Raw genomic sequence first — 18,425 nt, 5'->3', positions numbered from 1 at the left:
CCCCAGCGGATAAACAGGAGCAATAGCATGAGCAGAACTGGTGCTGTTGGATCTGGCCAACAGCAACTCAGTCGCAGTGTGTGGAACTCAAGCTGAATGGCCTGTGGAGTCACTTTTCTCAACAGTGGGCTACCCAGCCTTCCCAGGAGAATGGGTAGTAGTTCCAGTGACCAGCTCCACTTCAGATGCAGCCTCTTGGTTTAATTTATACCATCATAAGCCTGGGAAGTAAAACCGATGGTTAGACCATTTGTCCCATTTTGGATCCTGCACATGTGGGTACCATAGATAAAGTAGGAAAAACATATTTGGGAACCTGAAGAACAATGTAGGACTGTGCCTCAATTTCCCCATGTGAAGCTGGAGTGCCCTTGAAGGCCTCCATGAACATGCTGTGTGTCTGCCCTTGGGGTGCTGTTGCTGTTACTGGTCGTGGATATCCTGCTCCTGTCCCAGCAGTTAGCCTCCCTGGATTTGTGTGCCAGCATCCCCACCCAGCCACTGCCCTCCAGGCCTAGCCCCGTTGCACCAGGCTTGCCCGCTGCCAGGGGGGATGTTGTACAAGCCAAATGTGGCCCTGCTCAAGCTGGCCACCAACCTCAAGGTGGTGTAAGCGTCCACTAGCCTTCCACCAGCAGGGAAGCTTCCTCCCAGTACCTCCAGTGCTGAGCCACTTTGGGCCAGCATTGCTAGGCCACACCCAGGTACCCCATAGCAACTCTGTGGAGCTGCTTGCCATCACTGAAGAGCCGAGGAAGGAGAGGGGACCCACCTATGCAGGCAGAAAGAGCTCTGTGGAGAGAGGAACAGAAACGTGTATAGCAATACTTGTATGGAGCATGTGACAAGAAGCACTCTGATTCTTTTGTAGATAGAAGATGCCTACAGTATGCTTCTTTCTTCTGTGTAAATAGGAAATCAGATGTGTCTGCTGTTTTTGCTAACATGGTTAACATTCAATAGACTAATTATTTTTCTGAGAAAAAGGAAGTTAAGGGAACCAAATTTAAGTCACCTTCTCTATTTGCATTTTGTTTTCCATTGAGGGACATTACCTCCCTTCAAAACATCACACATATTATTAAGCTAGTATCACAGTTTATTATTACAGATGAAATATATTCAATGTGCAACTTACAACTAGAAGGCACTTTGTCCATATCTGAAATTTTTTTCTTTGATTGCAATGAAGAGATATAGACCAGGAGACAGAAAGGTGAAATGTAGTCCCAAACACAAGATAATTTTCACTAAAATAACAGCAGTTTACTTACCCAATGACAGTTAGAAATGAATTATATTATCTGACTCTGATTCTAAGCTTTATGATGACACAAAGAGGGAAAATGTAAAATGTTTCCTTAGCTTAACCTGGTTTATGCAATTTCATTGTTTATTTTATTGATATTTTTTACATTATTATCTGTTTAAAGTAAGGGAGAATGGTGAGTCAACCCCTATGACTACTAATGTGTTTTTATCCTTGGGAAGTATATGTATTTTAGTTAAAAGTTCAATGACCTTGCTATGTTTTGAATTCCATATCCATACATTACCAAATAATGTTTCAGTATTGATTTAAAGATTTTTCTCAGATATAAACTGTCAAACACTTGTTTTCACAAATGTTATTCCACATTTATTGTAATACCTTATTTGTGTCATTAGTTTTGTACAACTATTTTTCAAATGCTTTCTTTGTAGTCTTACTCTTTGACCTGTACATGTTTGCTATGATGTGTTTAAATACTTTTAGAAACTAGTTTGTTTTAAGTTGTCATTCATTTTATCACTTCGTAACTAATGCTTTTATTTATTTGGTATACACACTGTGCTTTGATTCTTCTTAACAATAAAGAAGTTGTCATTCACTTTGCAGATTTAAGTTACATCACTAAATGTATATTATGGACACAGAAAATTTGTTATGTATTCTCTAAACAGGATTTAATATTGACTAAATACATATTTTAATTTTAATTTATTCAATGTTTATATTTAAAAAATTCAAATTGGACTTTATTTAACATAATATTTTGGTCAGTTAATATGTGGAAGCTAATTCACAAAAAGGCAGGGGGCACTAGGGAAGAATAACTTTACCTTAGATTAGGAAAAGGAAAGTGGTGGGAGGGGAGGGGATAGGATATGGGGATAGGAAAGATAGTAGAATGAAACAGACATTATAAGTATGAATGTATGTGAATGCCTGACCAATATGATTTTGCAACATGTACACTCAGAAAAATGAAATTATATCCCAACTATGTAGTATATATCAAAGGGCATAAATGTAATAAACCACATAAAAAATAAAAAATATGCAGTGTCTCACTTCATAATTTTTTCCATATTTTATACAGTAGAGATAGAATGAAAGAGCATTCAGTCTACCTTGTCTCATACTCCCCAACACTTACACAAGTATGCTATAAGAAACAATTCTAGTTTGAATTTTGAAACAATGCTACCATGTTAAATGAACTGTTTTCATTATTATAGACATGGTCTATTTATTTCTCTTGTTCTGCTTATTCTTGGAGACATCCTAACTTATAGCAAATTGGTCTGGCCTTGAGGAGTCAGTACCAGCTTTTCAATTACTGTCCTCCCTGTGTTTTTATGGGAACCCATTTTTATGATGTAGCTAATGCGGATTTACTGATTCTGTATATATCTTTTATTTATTTTCCCTCTTTCTTTCATTGATAATGTTTTGCCTGTCTTTGACAAATGATATATCCATTGGAAAAATGGGTGAGCCATTTGTGGACCTTCCATAAAATTTTTAAGGTTCATATCAGAAGAAAAGAAAAATCTTTGGTGAGATGTTCCTTAGCTCTACTTCTCCTATTTAGGACTATCAGAAATGGGAAGTAGTAAGAATAAAATTCATAACAGGAGGCAATTTTTTATTATGAAAAGACTCATTTCCACTGTGCTCAATGCCATAACAAGCCATGTTAAAATAATAAAACTTTACTCTAGATTCAGCTGGAGATGGTCCTCAATGTCCATGTCTGGGAGATTGCTGGTGCCCTGATTGGGTACTTTTAATGCATGTCTCAAAAAGCTGTTTGCTGGTGGAAAGTTACAAACTTGATTTATCCTTCTTTTGAGAACATACCAACTGACTTCTATATACATATAGAATACATAATTCAAATATACATATTTCAAATACACATTACACATAGGATTTTTTTTAAAAATTTCTTAATTCGACATCTGGTAATTCTGAGTTTTGTTGTTGAGGGTCATCTTTTCCATGATAAACCTATTAATAGTAATCATAAAAAAACCACCTTTCCACCTATCTCTAATAGATGATTTATTTTTAAAATCTTGGAAGTATGAAGCATTGGAAAATTTTATTCAATGAAAGTAGGAAATACTTTGATAAAATATCTTTGTAGAAAAATTTGATAATCCCTATTATCACAAAAGACAGCAATGTGTAACCCAAACTGTCAATGAATTAGAGAATTTCATTATGTTGACAGATAATGTACAAAATGCAGTTTTTAATTTGTTTTGATTAAAACACATTGTAGAGTAAATGGAGATTTACTACAATAACATAATTGTTCCAATAGTAATTGGGGTAAAGCTTTGAAGAAAATCTACATGATAAAGAAAAATATATGAAAGTTGATAATAGTTAACAAAATCTCAACAGACTGGCAGTTAGTTGCTAATAAGTTTTTCTATAAAGAAAAATATATGAAAGTTGATAATAGTTAACAAAATCTCAACAGACTGGCAGTTAGTTGCTAATAAGTTTTTCTTATAACAGAATTGTTTTTGTTATAATTACAATAATCTATCTTGATTTATATTAAAGTTTTTAAATAAGTATTTGGGAGAATTTCATTTTTAAAGTCATTTGAATTTTTTACAATACATATTGATGATGTTTTATTTTCAAGCATTTTAGATTATATAATAAGAAATATTAAATAATTTGATAAATGCAAATAAATATAAATAAATATAGTCAACCTTCATTTTTGATGGATTATAAATTAGAAAATGTGTTTACACATGATGCTTTATTTGGAAACTGAAAAATCAATACACTAGGCAGCAAAAAATTCCAGCCACCTGGTAAGCAACTTCTCAGCAAAGGTAATGTTGTAACACTCTGCTGTCTTATTTAACCTTCACTACATTAAATAAATATAATTTTGCAGTAAAGTACTATTTTCACATTTTTTGCATTTTTCCTTATTGTTTTCAAGTTGTCTATTGTTTGTATGCAAAAGGGTGATGTGCCATATAGAAAATATATGTGTGTTATATAAACGTTGTATGTGAGTGAATTGTAACAGTTTAGGAACAAGTTCAGTATTAATTAATCAATGATATACATTAAATGACTTGCTTATAAATACAAACACATAATACAAACTTAGGTCATGATCTGTTGATGAAAATGGTGATAAAGGTCCTCAAAAAATTAAACATGTATTTCCCACAAGAACAATATTTCCATGTTCTCAAATTGAACATTTGTGGTGACTGTACAGAACTTAATCACCAAAAATACTGAGTATATTTTGTAGTTATTTATTTCCAATCAGTCAATGATAGTTTCAACGTATGTAAATACATTAATTAATCAGATAATAAATTAAATAACTTTGAGTAAATACCACAAATATTTAAAAACATTTGTATTTTCAAAGTATTCCTATACTGACATAATGTACATAGCTTTATAAATGCATTTCTCCTATTTATATTATAAAAACAAACAAGGACCTGGAAAATGCAAAAAAAAAAATAAGGTTAATCAGAATATGTGGACAAAAATTCAAGTGTAATATTGTGACTCTACCTAGATCAACATAGGATACCTGGCAAAATACTATTCAGCATTCAGTAAAGAGTTGGAGGGGCCAACAGGGACAAGAGAAACTACTTAGTTTCCTGTGATGGTCTACTGTTTTTGGTGCCACAGGTAATTTTTTTAAAATGAAGCTTCCTGCACTTAGTAGAATAAGCAAATAATAAAAATTGTTATATATGTGTAGATATATAAGAAAAATTGGGGCTGGGGTTATGGCTTATCGGTACAGTGCTCCCCTTGCATGTGCAAGGCCCTGGGTTTGATCCTCAGCACCACATAAAAATAAATAAATAAAGTTAAAAAAGTGATGCCATGAACTCTTAAATCTCTGAGTTGTTTTTGTGAGGTATTTTGCTCATAGTGATGGAAATCTGACTAAAAAAATTAGTAGGATTTATGTACTGAAATTTTATTACAGGAGACATTTTATCATGAAATTGACATGTTCAAGAGATATGTTATGAGAATATTGTTAGAATTAATGTTTAAAGGAAAGGAAAACCTTTAAGCATAGAAAAATGTAGCTTATACATGCACATGCATGCACACACATGCACACACATTTAATTATATCATAACAAAATAATATTTTAAATACTACTGTTCTCAGTGGATTTTTACTTCAGTGTTCTATAATTCAATATGCACACAATTAAAAAGATAATGAACTGAATGATAAAAAAAATCCATGTTCACAAATACAAATAAATGGACAAAACTGGAAGTCAGATCTTGCTTAAGGTCATATAGAAAGTTACAGGCAAATCCTATGTTTATAAGGATAACTCAATTTTCTTGATTCTAAATACATTTTCTTCACTAAAACCAAATTTGAAATTAGTCTGAAACTTATGCTATAGAGAGACTACTGAAACATCTATGAACATTTGGAAATAAAGAGAAATTGGTATTTGGAAAGTTTCTCTGGTGAATATATACTACCATGTCAATTTAAATATAATTATTCTGACATAAAATAAATTTCAATGAATATTACATATGTTTTCAAGTTGTTTTGATTTTTACCACTTTGTCAATATTTCTCACCATGGGTTTTTAAATTTTATATATTTAAAAAATATTATTATAATTATGCTTTCCATATTAAAAGAATTTTTTTCTATTTAATTTTTTAAAAGGGGGAAATAAATACCCCAAATTGTCATGCTAAATTAGTAGTACAATATCTGGTAGGGGATATCTTAATAATTTTCCCATAGTCTAATAACCCATTTATTATAATAATGAATCTTATGCAGCAAAACTGATATTCCAAGAGCAGATAAGATTAAATCCAATTTCTCTTCCCTGAAGATGAATAAAATAAAAGTTATTAGTGATTTTTGAACTACTTCTCCTCCACTCTCTCTCATTTCTAAGTGATATGCTGGTAATACTAAAAAACCATATGTGATACAAGTAAGTCTTTTTTTTTTTAAAGAAAGAGTGAGAGAGAGTGAGAAAGAGGGAGAGAGAGAGAGAATTTTAATATTTATTTTTTAGTATTTGGCAGACACAACATCTTTGTCTGTATGTGGTGCTGAGGATCAAACCCGGGCCGCACGCATGCCAGGCGAGCGCGCCACCGCTTGAGCCACATCTCCAGCCCCACAAGTAAGTCTTTTACAAGATTCATGGTCTTTGCTACTGCTCCTTTCAACTTTAAGACTGTTTCAAATATGGTTCATATCAACTGAATTGATCAGGGATTGTTGATGGAAATAATCAATTGCAGATGGTTTGATAAAAATATCATGACACACAATCATTATGGAATAAACTTGGCTAATAAGAAGTGAACATGTGGTCTGTGTTAAGTGTTCCTACATAGATGAATATATTATAAGTACCTCCATGGCTTGTTTCAACACTGAAGTCAAAGGTTGGGTCTGGATAGAGAAGTAATTCTATTATATAATATGAGGGAATATCACATCACCCTAATGGGAAATAATATCTTCATCAGAGATCAGGAAGTAATTTAGCTGCCTATTGTTTCATGTACTTTCTAATTTATATTACAATAATTAATGAATATATTTTCATAGAAAGTTCTTCAGAGTAGAATCTTTATCTTATTTACCTTAACATTGATCAGAGAATATCACATAGTGAATAAAAATTATTAGTAGACCAAAACAGCAGTACACCAAAAATACAGTGGATTTAACTCAACTAAATTTTGTTAAACTCAATAAATATTTTTTTTGAAATTGTAACTTCTTTTAGACAAATACAAAATATAATTTCAGATAATGAGGTCTGCCAGTTGATTTAAAATATAATAATTTTACACAATGAACCAGAGTTTGATCACAAACAGAGCACTAGTACCACATATAAACAAATAAAATAAAGATCTGTCAATAATAAAAAAAAATTAAAGACTTATTGTGAGGAAATGATCTATGTGACTGTGGGGACAAAATTTATAAGCTAGGACAATGAGAAGGGTAGGGTTAACACTCAGGCATCAGTACAAATTACTAATCTCAGGTGGATTTGCTTGATCTCCATGGGAACCTCAGTTTTGGTACCCAGACCTCTAAATAAATTAAATCAGGCATACTCAGATTACTTGAGATAATCACCCTGTAAGTCAGCAGATGATAAACTTTAATCCTATTAGTAAAATAACCTGACATCAAAACATAGAGGCTACACCCTAGCCAACTTGACCCCTAACAATGATCAGAACAGGGATTGTTGATGGAAATAATCAATTGCAGATGGTTTGATAAAAATGTCATATAACAGAATGTGGCCTTAGCTCAGTGGCAGAGCCTTTGCCTAGCATGTGTGAGGCATTCGGTTTGATCCTCAGTACCACATAAAAATAAATAAATAAAATAAAGGCATTCTCTCCATCTACAACTACTATAGTAGTTGTATAAATATACACATATATATTCATATATATACATATATATACAGTATTATATAAGAACACATCAATCAGGAAACATTAATTGACTTTCTGATTGGTGTAACTGATCATATTGCCAAATTGCACCAATATGATCTTTAAATATCCCTTCCATTTAAGATATTATCCAGTGTTTGCTACATTCCAGGCTAAGAAGGATAAATTATTTTATGCTGTTAAGACTCCTGATACCAAGTTCTAATTGAAGGGTCCACTGGGCCATAATCATATTAGATCAACCACCTATAAATGCACAAATCTACACACTCTCAATTTCCATAATTTGGTAGAATGATTCCCAATGTTCAGAAAACTGCTATAGTTCTATCACAGCAAAATTTAAAATAAGAAACACCAAAGAAAGAGAGGCATAGTTTAAAGAGTAGGAATGTACTAAATATTGTCCTGAAGAATGCTTACTCACTTGGTCTCTATGTGGCAACCCTCAAAATATTGAAAACTAAGGATGAGGACCCACGCATCAGGGGCTAGGGTTGTCTCCTTTCATTAATTAGTCATGGTGGGATGAACTTCACATAATTGAACTCAACTTCCACCCATCTCCCCTTCCTAGAGGTCAGAATGCACAGCCTACCCGCTATGTGGTGGTTCTTCTTGTTGTGAGTGCCCACTCCTTCTTCCTCGGCCAGAACTGAACCTCCATAGAAGAAAAACCATGATGGCAGGAGGAGTGATGCCACTGGTTACCCATTACCTTGACAAGTCCTGCTTCCTCAAATGTTGAAGTCCGACACCAGAGAAGAACACTGAGGCTAGGGTAGAGTAGAAAGTAAGAAGCTTTGTGTATAGAAGAGCAGGCAGAGTTCTTTCCACCCAGAGGAATTAGGGACCCCAAGGGCAGAATCCTTGGGATGAGGAAATCCTATTTCTTTTATACATCTAAAGTTTTCTTTATTGTTTTACATTCTTCCCCTATATCTTGTTTACTTCCCTTTATTCCATGCAGCTGACTGAGAGATGCCGGTGGGAAACCCCCGAACTGGTAAATAGGTGGGTTGGAGGGGTGGGAGAGGGGTGACCTGGGCTGGCATGGAGTGGGGGGCAGGGGGGGTGGGGGGGGAGGGGGGGAGCCCAGGGTGAATTAATCAGCAGTCCCTGTCTGCTCAGGGGTTGCTTTATTAGCAGTTCTTGAGGAAGGGCAGTATTGGCCAGGCTTTGGGGCAATTAACATTTCAATCTCCCAAAGCCAGTCTTCAAAGAGGTTTGGTCTGTTTTTCTCAACTTGGTCCGATTTATCTACACTGACTACCTATTTTTTTTTAATTCTGGCTTCAGTCGGAAAAACAGCTCAGCCATGATAGTGCCTGTGCTTAGGGCTTAGCTTGCTAGATGACCTGGAATCCCAGGGACACATAACAAAGAGACAAACCAAGGAAGCACCAACACCAAGAAAAATGAACTGCATTTGATGCCTTCCGTCCTTCCCTTTATCAGGCTCTCTAGTGCCTCAGATTTTGAATCCAGAGCTTTCATGGTGGAAGAAGGAAAAGAAAGGTGCAGTGGCACACCCCTGTCTCTGGAGGCAGGATCACTGGGTCCCAGGGAATTAGAAGCCTGGAGCAGGGTCAGCCAACAAGAGCCAGGTGACCTCGGGTTCTCCCTGCGACGGAGTGGGGTTCTTTGGTGCCTTGGCCCTTTGAGGAACGATTGGGGGAAAGGGGGAAAGGAAGAACCATCTGCAGCGGGGGTGACCTGGCAGGATGAGAGCAGCCACAGAGATTGGGGGGCCTTTAAGGGATGGGTCCAGGGGTGGGAGGGCGGCAGTGGTCATTGAAGTGGGGTGCAGTATCTGTTGGACCCACCTCCCTGGGGTCCCCAGACCTGCGGGCTCCAGGACGCGGTCTCAGCGGTGCAGGGGGCGTGACTTGACGAAAGTGGACGTGGCCAGGGCACCTGGGGCGGGACGGGGCGCCACCTAGGGCTCTGGCTCCCGGGCGGGCGGCCACCAGATGTGGCGGTGGCGGAGCGTCTTCCACGGCAGAAGCAGATGGACTGGGGCACCCAGCTGCGGGTGAGTGGGTAGACCCGGCTGGAGTGCAGACTCCCCCCTCTGTCCCCACTGCACTTTGCCTTCCACTGACCCCTGGGTCCCACCCTCTTGCCCTCCGCCCTCTCAGAGTTTGACACTGAGTCTCAGGACACCCCGAGGCTCAGGGAGAGCTTGCAGGCTGAGGGAAACTGAGGCACGGGTTGGTGGGGTTCTAGGTCCAGGCTGGCCCCAGACCCCTCGGGCCCTTCTCCAGTGCACCACCCGAGGGCGGCCGCGCCTTGGCACCTCACCGAGGAAGCCCCAGCTGTACCTGGGAACCCTGCCCTCTCTGGGGGCGGTGGAACCCCTAGGTCCCTGCGTGCAGCAGGGCAGCTAGATCTCCACCTGCTCTCCCACTGTGGGGTTTCTTTTGGAGGTGTAGTGGGGTTAATGGGGACGCTAAGTCTCTCTTTGGAGGACTCGGAATCAGGGAAGTTGGTGCCTGACCCCTGGCTGTGTGGAGGTTTCCCCCTCCAATAGCTGCTGCAGACCCTGCCCTTCTGGCCTTGACTCTTGCCAGACTGGCTGGACTTTCCAGGAGCTGGAGGATCAGGGGACATTTGTATGAGGGAGGTGCCTTGCTGCATTTAACACCCCTATAGCCTTTCGGGAGACCAAGACCCTGTTTTCCTGCAGGGGCCCCAGCCATGTTCTCTGGCCCTGGGGGCGGGGAGGGGCCGCGTTCCCACCAGCTTTCTGCCTCCCCCGGCACCACGCTGGGAAGCCACTCCTACTTGGAGCCGGAGCTTTGAGGCTCTTGGTGGGATTCCAAGGTTGTGACCCTGGCCCTCCCCACTCCATGCCCACCATCAGGATCAGTTTGTGGTAACTGAGCGCCACACGCGGTGGGGACTGGACTTGTTGGACAGATACATGAAGTTCCTGAAAGCACGCACCCAGGTGGAGCAAGCTGATGGGAAGCAGCTGAGGTGAGAGGTGCAGTGGGACAATGGGTGGCCTGAGACAAGATGACTCAACCTTCCTACTTCTGTCTCCCTTCAGGAATCTTGTGAAGAAATATCTACTCAAGAGACCTGCCAAAGGTGACCCTGAATCCAAGAAAGGATGGAGAGAGGAAGACCCGGCTGCAGTCTTAAATCCACTCTTCAGGCAGCCACATGGGCACAGCTCAAGTTCTCTGCTTCTCCTTCTCTCATGGGCCAATTTGGGATGGTCGGGCACTTGCAAAAAGAGTGCCTTCGGGCAAGTGACCTCTATGTCTCCGTGTTCCTCACCTGGGAAGTGGGACTTTGGACCCTGGCACCTACCCAGTAGACCTACTGTGAAGGCAAATGAATTAAGTTGTAAAAGTGTCCTGCCCAAGATAGCTGTCAGAACATGTCTCTTTATTCTCAGTCCCCCATTCCAAAATCCAAAAAGCTCTAGAAATCAAACAAGTGTCTCTTGTTTTTTGGTAACTTGACAGCAATATCCAACTAAACTGACTTGAAGTTAAATCTTTTTATCCCACTGTGGTCCTTTATATCCAAGGATTGAAGATGTTCTAATAATAAAAATTGTCCTAGTACTGAACATACACAGTCTGTTTCCCCCTCGTCATCAATTCCTAAATGACACAGTGCAATGACTGTGCCAAGACATGGACATTGAATCAGGTAATATAAGTCACCTAATGATACTGTAAGGTCTGTGGGAAGACGGGCATAGGTTCTTTGCAAATATTGTGTCATTTTGTTGAAGGGACTTGAGCAGCTTTGGAATTGGGGTCCGTTTATGTGGGGAAGAGGTGTAAGGATCCTAGAAATGATAACCCAGGGACTGTACTACTGCTTCTCACTGTAGATATGATTATGATGTTTGATTACAGATTGTGGCCACCAGCCCCACTAGGGGCACATAAAAGTTGTGTAAGAATTATACCCCTTTACCAAAGTCCCCAAATCTGAGTTCTAGATCACATCTGAATCAAGGGTTGGAGATAAGGGATATGGATCATAACTTATAACTGTTTGGGGGATAAATGTTTGGAGTGTATCCCTTCTCATCTGTAAACAGGTCCTAGGGCATCCTGCTCTGGAGAATCTTAATCCCAGCCTCCCGACCCCAGTCCCAGGTTTAGCCAGCAGCAGTCCTCTGTACAGATTCTCCAGGAGGTGAATGACGTTGCAGGCCAGCAAGAACTGGTGGCTGAGAACCTCAGCATGCTTGTGTGTCCTGAGCTGCTCAAGTACGCACAGGAGTTGAAGCAGAAGAGGAAGATGGTGAGGTGCCCATTCCCTGGGACTTGTCGAAGGCACCTGCCAGAACCCTGGTGAGCCTTCTCACCCTCCTTTCCATAGCACTTCCAGGAAGGACAGCAGGCTCAGCAGCAGCTGGAAAGTGGCTTCAAACAGCTTGAAAATGTGAGTTCCACAGGCTGTGGGTGGCTCTGGCCTATGAGCAGGGTGAGGGTGGCCCATCCATAAAGTTGCCCCCTCTTTCTGGCCCCTCTTCCAAGTGCTTCGAGCATACCCACGGACCCCTATCTGCTGGGTGACTTCCCACCAGTCCCTAACGTCCTTGGTTTCACACCTCCCCTAGTGGGGATAGAGGCTTCTTCCCTCTGCTTCTGTCTGTTCCACAGAGTAAACATAAATCTGAGCGAGATTGCCGGGAGGCAGAGAAAGCAGCCCAGACCGCTGAGTGGCTAGACCAGGATATCGATGCCACCAAGGCCGATGTGGAGAAGGTGCATGTGGGGTCTGTGACAGGCTTGAGGGGTCAGAGTGGGACAGGGCCAGAATCTGGCAGTTACCTCTGCCTTGCATTCCTCAGGCCAAGCAGCAAGCCCACCTTTGGAGTTATGTGGCAGAAGAAAGCAAGAATGCATATTCGGCCCAGTTACAGCGCTTTAGCCAAGACCAGGCCCACTTGTATTCTTCACAGATGCCCAAGATATTTGATGTGAGTGCTCTAAGCTCCCAGGCCCAACTCTCACACATACGTCAAAGCGCCAGCTGCCATGTCCCCATTCCTAAATTGGAATAGAGTTGGAACCTGAAGTAACAGAGTTGTGCATTTACTCAAGCTTTCTCCCAGGGGTGCCTTTCTTTCCCTTTGAAATTTGTACTCATTTTTCTAAGGCCCCAGCTCTAACAACATCTAGGTCTCATCTGCCTTCTCTTTCAGCCTCCTTTTCCAGTCTCTGTTCCAGTCTGGGTGCTGGGATCATCTGTGCTGCTTCTGTTTTTTATTTTGTTTTGTTTTTTTGTCTTTAAAGCCCTGTTTCATTGTACCCTCTTTTGAGAAGATTTTCCTGAGACCCGAGGCAAGGGTCACCTTTTCAGCCCCCAGCCCTGTGTTGCAGCTCCACCCACAGGAGTATGGGTACTCCATATTGGACTGTCTTCCCCACCACACTGGGCGCTGACAGGCAGGGCACCAACGTATTTGCAGAATGCTTCATACCTGATCTGCCTCCACCCATGTGTTTCATGCCTTTTCCCTGTCCCCACAGAAACTGCAGGACAAGGATGAGTGTCGAGCCACCTTCAGGAGATCAGTAGGTCAGGGTACTGGCTGCCGTCAGAGACGGAACTGCAGGTGTTATTCATCATTACCAAGTGCTTTGAGGGCATGAAGGTGGCTGCCGATGCTGTGGATGCCAAGAATGTGGGTGCCTGAGTAGGCCAATGAGTGGGCACTGTGGGGATCTCCCAAACTAGGCCCTGGGCCTTGCCCCTGACTGCCCACCCACTGTCCCTTCCCCCAGGACACCCAGGTTCTCATAGAGCTGCACAAGTCAGGTTATGCCCGCCCTGGTGACATGGAGTTTGAAGACTTCAGCCAGCCTGTGATCTGTGCACCCGCTCAGACGGAGAGCCTAAGTTCCAGGGCCCTGGCCATAGTTGTGCCAAGCGCTGGCCTTTTGGCAAGAAGAGCAAGGCGGGGGCCCAGAGTCTTGTGCAGAAGACAGTGAGTGGGGACAGCTGAGGCCCTAATGAGTCGAGCCCAGCCACAGGAATGCTGAGTCCTCTTGGCTACTTGCCTGGGCTGGACGGAAGGGAGGCAAGTTGGCAGCACATTGGCCTGGAGTCCCCTGAGGCTGAGGAGGGCAGGATGTGGTCCCGTGGCATCCGTCTGCTGATGCTCGGGGTGCTGGGAGAAGATCTGCCGGTGGAATTCGTGCTGGACCGACAGCTTGTGTTCCTGTCTTTTAGGAGTGCCCCTAACCCCAGATGTCTATCCAGCTGATGGATCCTTATGCCCTATAGTTCTGGTATTTTTTTTGTTTGTGTGTTTTCAGCATCAGACGTAAACCCTAACACCACCGGTTCATATCTTGGCCAGCCCCTGACTCCCTAGTGTGCCTTAGACACCTCCCACCGGCACCAGCCATCCTGGTCTTCAGCCCTCTCCTCCTAAGCTGTAACCCCTGACTTTTCCTGCCTTCCACAGCCCTCTATGACTGGCATGCCACTTTGGCCTGTGTCTGACGCCTTTCTTCATCCAAATGCCTCCTGTACCTCCTTCTAAACTGAGTCCAGAAAGCCCAGTGGACTATAGCAGCCCTGTTCCAGCCCCTAGACCTAATAGTCAAGGGATGTAGGAGATGGGGTAGGGAGAGGGGTGACCTCTTTCTCTGAGCCTAATGACCTCCCTGTTACCTCTCAGATTTGGTGTTGCCCTTCCAATTATTTTCTGTGTGGTTATACATCTTGAGTTGGGATTTTCTTACTACTTTTTTATTTCTTTTTTGCTTTTGCTTCTCTGCATCCATACTTACGTTCATCCTTCTGTCCATCTTCGTTTTCTGCCCTCACCTCCTCCTTGCCTGCCCCTCCTGGACCCAGCTGGTAGTCACACCCCCCACCCTCTTCCCCTAGAGGGTGTCATGTCCTTGGCCTTGCCTAGTGGCCTCCCTTCCCAGCTCTGTCTATGACCCCTTGGTCTTACTGAGGGAGATCAGGAATCAGTCCATCTGTGGCTCTCATCCTTCCAGATCCTTCCAGGAGGCCATGGGGTAAGTGAGGACTGTGGGAGGAGGTGGCACTGGCCCTCCCATCAGCAAGGTGGGGGACCCTAGGCTTGCTTCCTGCAGCCCCCGGGGCCCACTCCTTCTTCACTCTGTCCATGACCTTCTTCCAAGATATCTGGAAGGGGAGGAAGGTGGACTTGAATCCTCAGGAGTGTGCAGCACCTGGAAGCTTCAGCTCCAGAATCCCAGACTCAACCCTCTCTTTCCTTTGCAGACTGTGGCTTCAGAGGATTTTTGCCACTTGCCCCTGGAGCAGCAGAGAAAGTGGCTCCAGCATCAGTTAGAAGAACACAACCAGGAGCTGCAGAAGGAGGTGAATCAGAGGTAGGGCCTGACAGAGGGGCAGGCAGGGGACTGAAGAGTGCCACTGGGTTATAGTTAAAGGAATGGTGTGCTCAGCAGTAGAGTACTTGCCTAGCACAGGCAAAAATTACCATAAAATATTTACACTCAAATGCACCCCAAAATGTCACAGAGACACCAGAAGGGAGGTTTTATAGGTGATTCTTCATGCGCCTGGAAGAAACTGTTGCTTTCACTGCCATGCAAGGATTTCTAGCAAACAGAGTGAAAGCTGCCAGCTTATTTAGAAGGCTGGGAAACCTGGGTTCCCAAATCAGTGAGCAAGAATTCAAGTCAATGAAATTACGAGCTCATTTTACCTCACTTCTGGTTTTAGATACAAAATCCTGGCAAGAAAATATATTGATGTACTACAAAACAATACACGGCATGATGGTGTTAGTTGGGTGCAGGTATCTAATGGCACAGAACTGTATGCTTCATAGTAATCACAAGAGGAAATTTTGTGTTATGTCTCCTTCACTAGAATAGGAAAAAGGTTATTTTTTAAAGAAAAAAATACATGATCAATTGGGCATTATCCCAACAATGCAAACATGGTTCAATATCAATGCAAACATGGTTCAATATCAAGAATTCAATATCAAGGCTGGGGATGTGGCTCAAGTGGTAGCGTGCTTGCCTAGCATGCGTGCAGCCTGGGTTCGACCCTTAGCACCACATACAAACAAAGATGTTGTGTCCGCCAAAAACTAAAAAATAAATATTAAAATTCTCTCTCTCCCTCTCTTTCTCTCACTGTCTCTTTAAAAAAAAGGAAAAAAAAATATCAAGAAGCCTTGCAGCCTAATCCACCACATTAGAGAGCTAAAAGGAAATAAAAGCATATGGCTAACCATTTAATAATTCAAACATTTAAATATAAAAATAAAAATCTGCCAGATTAAAAAGAAAATCTTTACTCACTTTCTCCCAAGTAGCAAATTCCTCTTCCCAGTCCTGCACAAAATAGGGATGATGTTCGCCATTGGCCAGGAGGTGGCCAAGTTCTAGTTTGCTGTCTGCGAGTTACCTCTTGGACATTCGGGGGTGAAGTTGCATCCTCCTCCGGGTGGCTTCTGGGTTTCTATGGTGGAGCAGCAGTACAGGGCATGTGCCTAGAGTCAGGGCAGCCTGCTCATGAATTCCAGCTCCTGGAGGTAACATTTCATGTCTCACTTTCTTCACCTGTGACATGGGTCAGGTGATGACAGAAAGGAAGCTGAGCTGAGGTCTGCCATATTCCACTAGTGCTCTACAGCTCCCACTACCCAGATGTAAAGAGGAGATGGGAATGGGAGGCTAATGACAGGAATCGCAGCTAGAATCACGGACATCCACTGTACTGCAGGCTCTTTTCTCCTCACTTCACATGGACTTCCTGGGTATCTTAGGTCTTTCTAAGAGATGGTAAGCACAGATAGGATTCTGACTCTCTTACTATGTTTCCTTTCTTTCCTGTCCATTTCCAGTGCTGGCAATGAAACCTAGTGCCTTGCACCTGCCAGTGGAGTGCTCTGACATTGAGCTACTTCTTAGCCCCCTAGAGCAATATATATAATTGTTAGGACTTGCTGTGTACAAGCGCTGTACCAGTCCTCGCAGCAGCCCACATGGCACACACATGCATTTACTCCCATTTTCAAGGTCAAGGTCTACAGATAGTGCTCTATAGCCTAAGCTCACACCACCAGGAAATGCCATCCCAAGATGCCAACCCAGGCAGTGAGCCCTGCGAGCACTGGAGCTCTTCTCTGTGGGCTTGGCACATTGCCCAGGCTGGCCCCAGGCTGGCCTCTAACTCCTGGGCTCAAGCAACCCTGACACTTCGTCCTCCCCTGTAGCTGACACCGCCATGTCTGGCCCCCGCATTTGAGTTCTAATCAGTGTGTGCCCTTGCTCCTTGCTGCGAGCCCCTTTCACCCACTACTCCTTCCTTCCCCGTCTTGCCCCAGGGAGTCTCTGAAGAAAATGAAGTGCGTGTAGGAGAAGACACCCCAGATGGGTGACCCTGCCAGCTTGGAGCCCCAGATCACAGAAACACTGAGCAACATGAAATGGCTGAAATTGGAAGTACAGAAGTACAAGGTAAGGGGAAGGCCCTGGGGAGGGGCAGAGTCATCACCAGCCTGGCCAAGGTACTTCTGGGTGGGGTACAGGGATCCGGTTGTTTCTCATCAACATCTTGGGTGTGCATGGGTGAGCTCAGGAAGAATCCAGGTGCAGGGTGGGCCAACCTCTGAACCCTGGCCTGGAGGTGATGTGATCGCATCCTCCAAGGCTTAGCTGGCAGGAGCTGAGAGCCGGGTCCCAAGCAACCTAGGGGACAGCCTGTGCCAGCACACCTGTCCTCACAACCCCCATCCAGTGTCCCTAGGGACAGTAGCAGAAATGGTTCACAGGTCAACAAGGAGAGGTGAGCCTCGAGGCCAGAGCAGGTATGGCCAGAGAGACACAGAGGACCTGCCTCCACCTGCCTTCTTGCCCCACACAGCTCTGAGGAGCACACCTCAGAAGACGGCCAGGAAGCCCCTATCTACACTGCATGCGATGAGGATTTTGAGGAGCCCGCATCCCCCGTAGGCCAGTGTGTGTCCATTTACCACTTTGAAGGTGAGAACACATGGGGGTGGAGAGGTGGGGGCACATCAGTTGCTCTGGTGTCTCTGGCTAGTTTGTTCAAGTTTTTCTAATGCACAGACCTGGGCCCACCCCACAACAGGGTCCAGCGAGGGCACCATCTCTATGACCCAGGGTGATGAAAGAGGACAAAGGCGATGGCTGACATGGGTCCGGCAGAAACAGGGGGGTGAAGGCTATGTGCCCACCTCCTACCTCCGAGTGCCACTCAACTGAACCTGCCAGAAGCAAGAAGAGGGGGCCTACAAGCTGCTGCCCCTGGGCATCGGGAGCCCAGGACCTATGCACTTCATTTCTGCCCTGTAGCTTTGGCTGTGACCTGTGACCTGCTGCCCCCCCATCCCACCTGTCATCCCAATAGACCCGCTGTGCCTTTCAAAATCAGTGTACATACTCATGTTCAAGTCTTTTCTTCCTGCCACTTGGCTTGGGCCATTTTGTTACACATCATTCTTGTTGATTTGCAATAAAGCAACCGTAGCAAGCTTTCAAATATAAAAGTTCAGAGTATGAACAAGCCCCTGAGCACTTTGGTGTAACTCATTCAAAATGACCAGTTAAATTCTGCTACACTTGTTTGGTATTGTTCTGCTCCTTCTATGGAGGAAGAAGGAACCCATATTGACACCTTTGGTTA

The 18,425-nt window shown here is 43.1% G+C and overlaps 1 pseudogene; it reads left to right on the top strand.

The window, feature by feature from the left end:
- Positions 1-9,786: 9,786 nt before the first annotated feature.
- On the top strand, positions 9,787-18,004 carry LOC143637877 (cdc42-interacting protein 4-like; annotated as a pseudogene).
- The last annotated feature ends 421 nt before the right edge of the window (positions 18,005-18,425 follow it).

The sequence above is a fragment of the Callospermophilus lateralis genome, chromosome 14 (assembly GCF_048772815.1).
Source record: "Callospermophilus lateralis isolate mCalLat2 chromosome 14, mCalLat2.hap1, whole genome shotgun sequence".
NCBI lineage: Eukaryota > Metazoa > Chordata > Mammalia > Rodentia > Sciuridae > Callospermophilus > Callospermophilus lateralis.
This window is presented reverse-complemented; position numbering and strand designations above follow the sequence as displayed.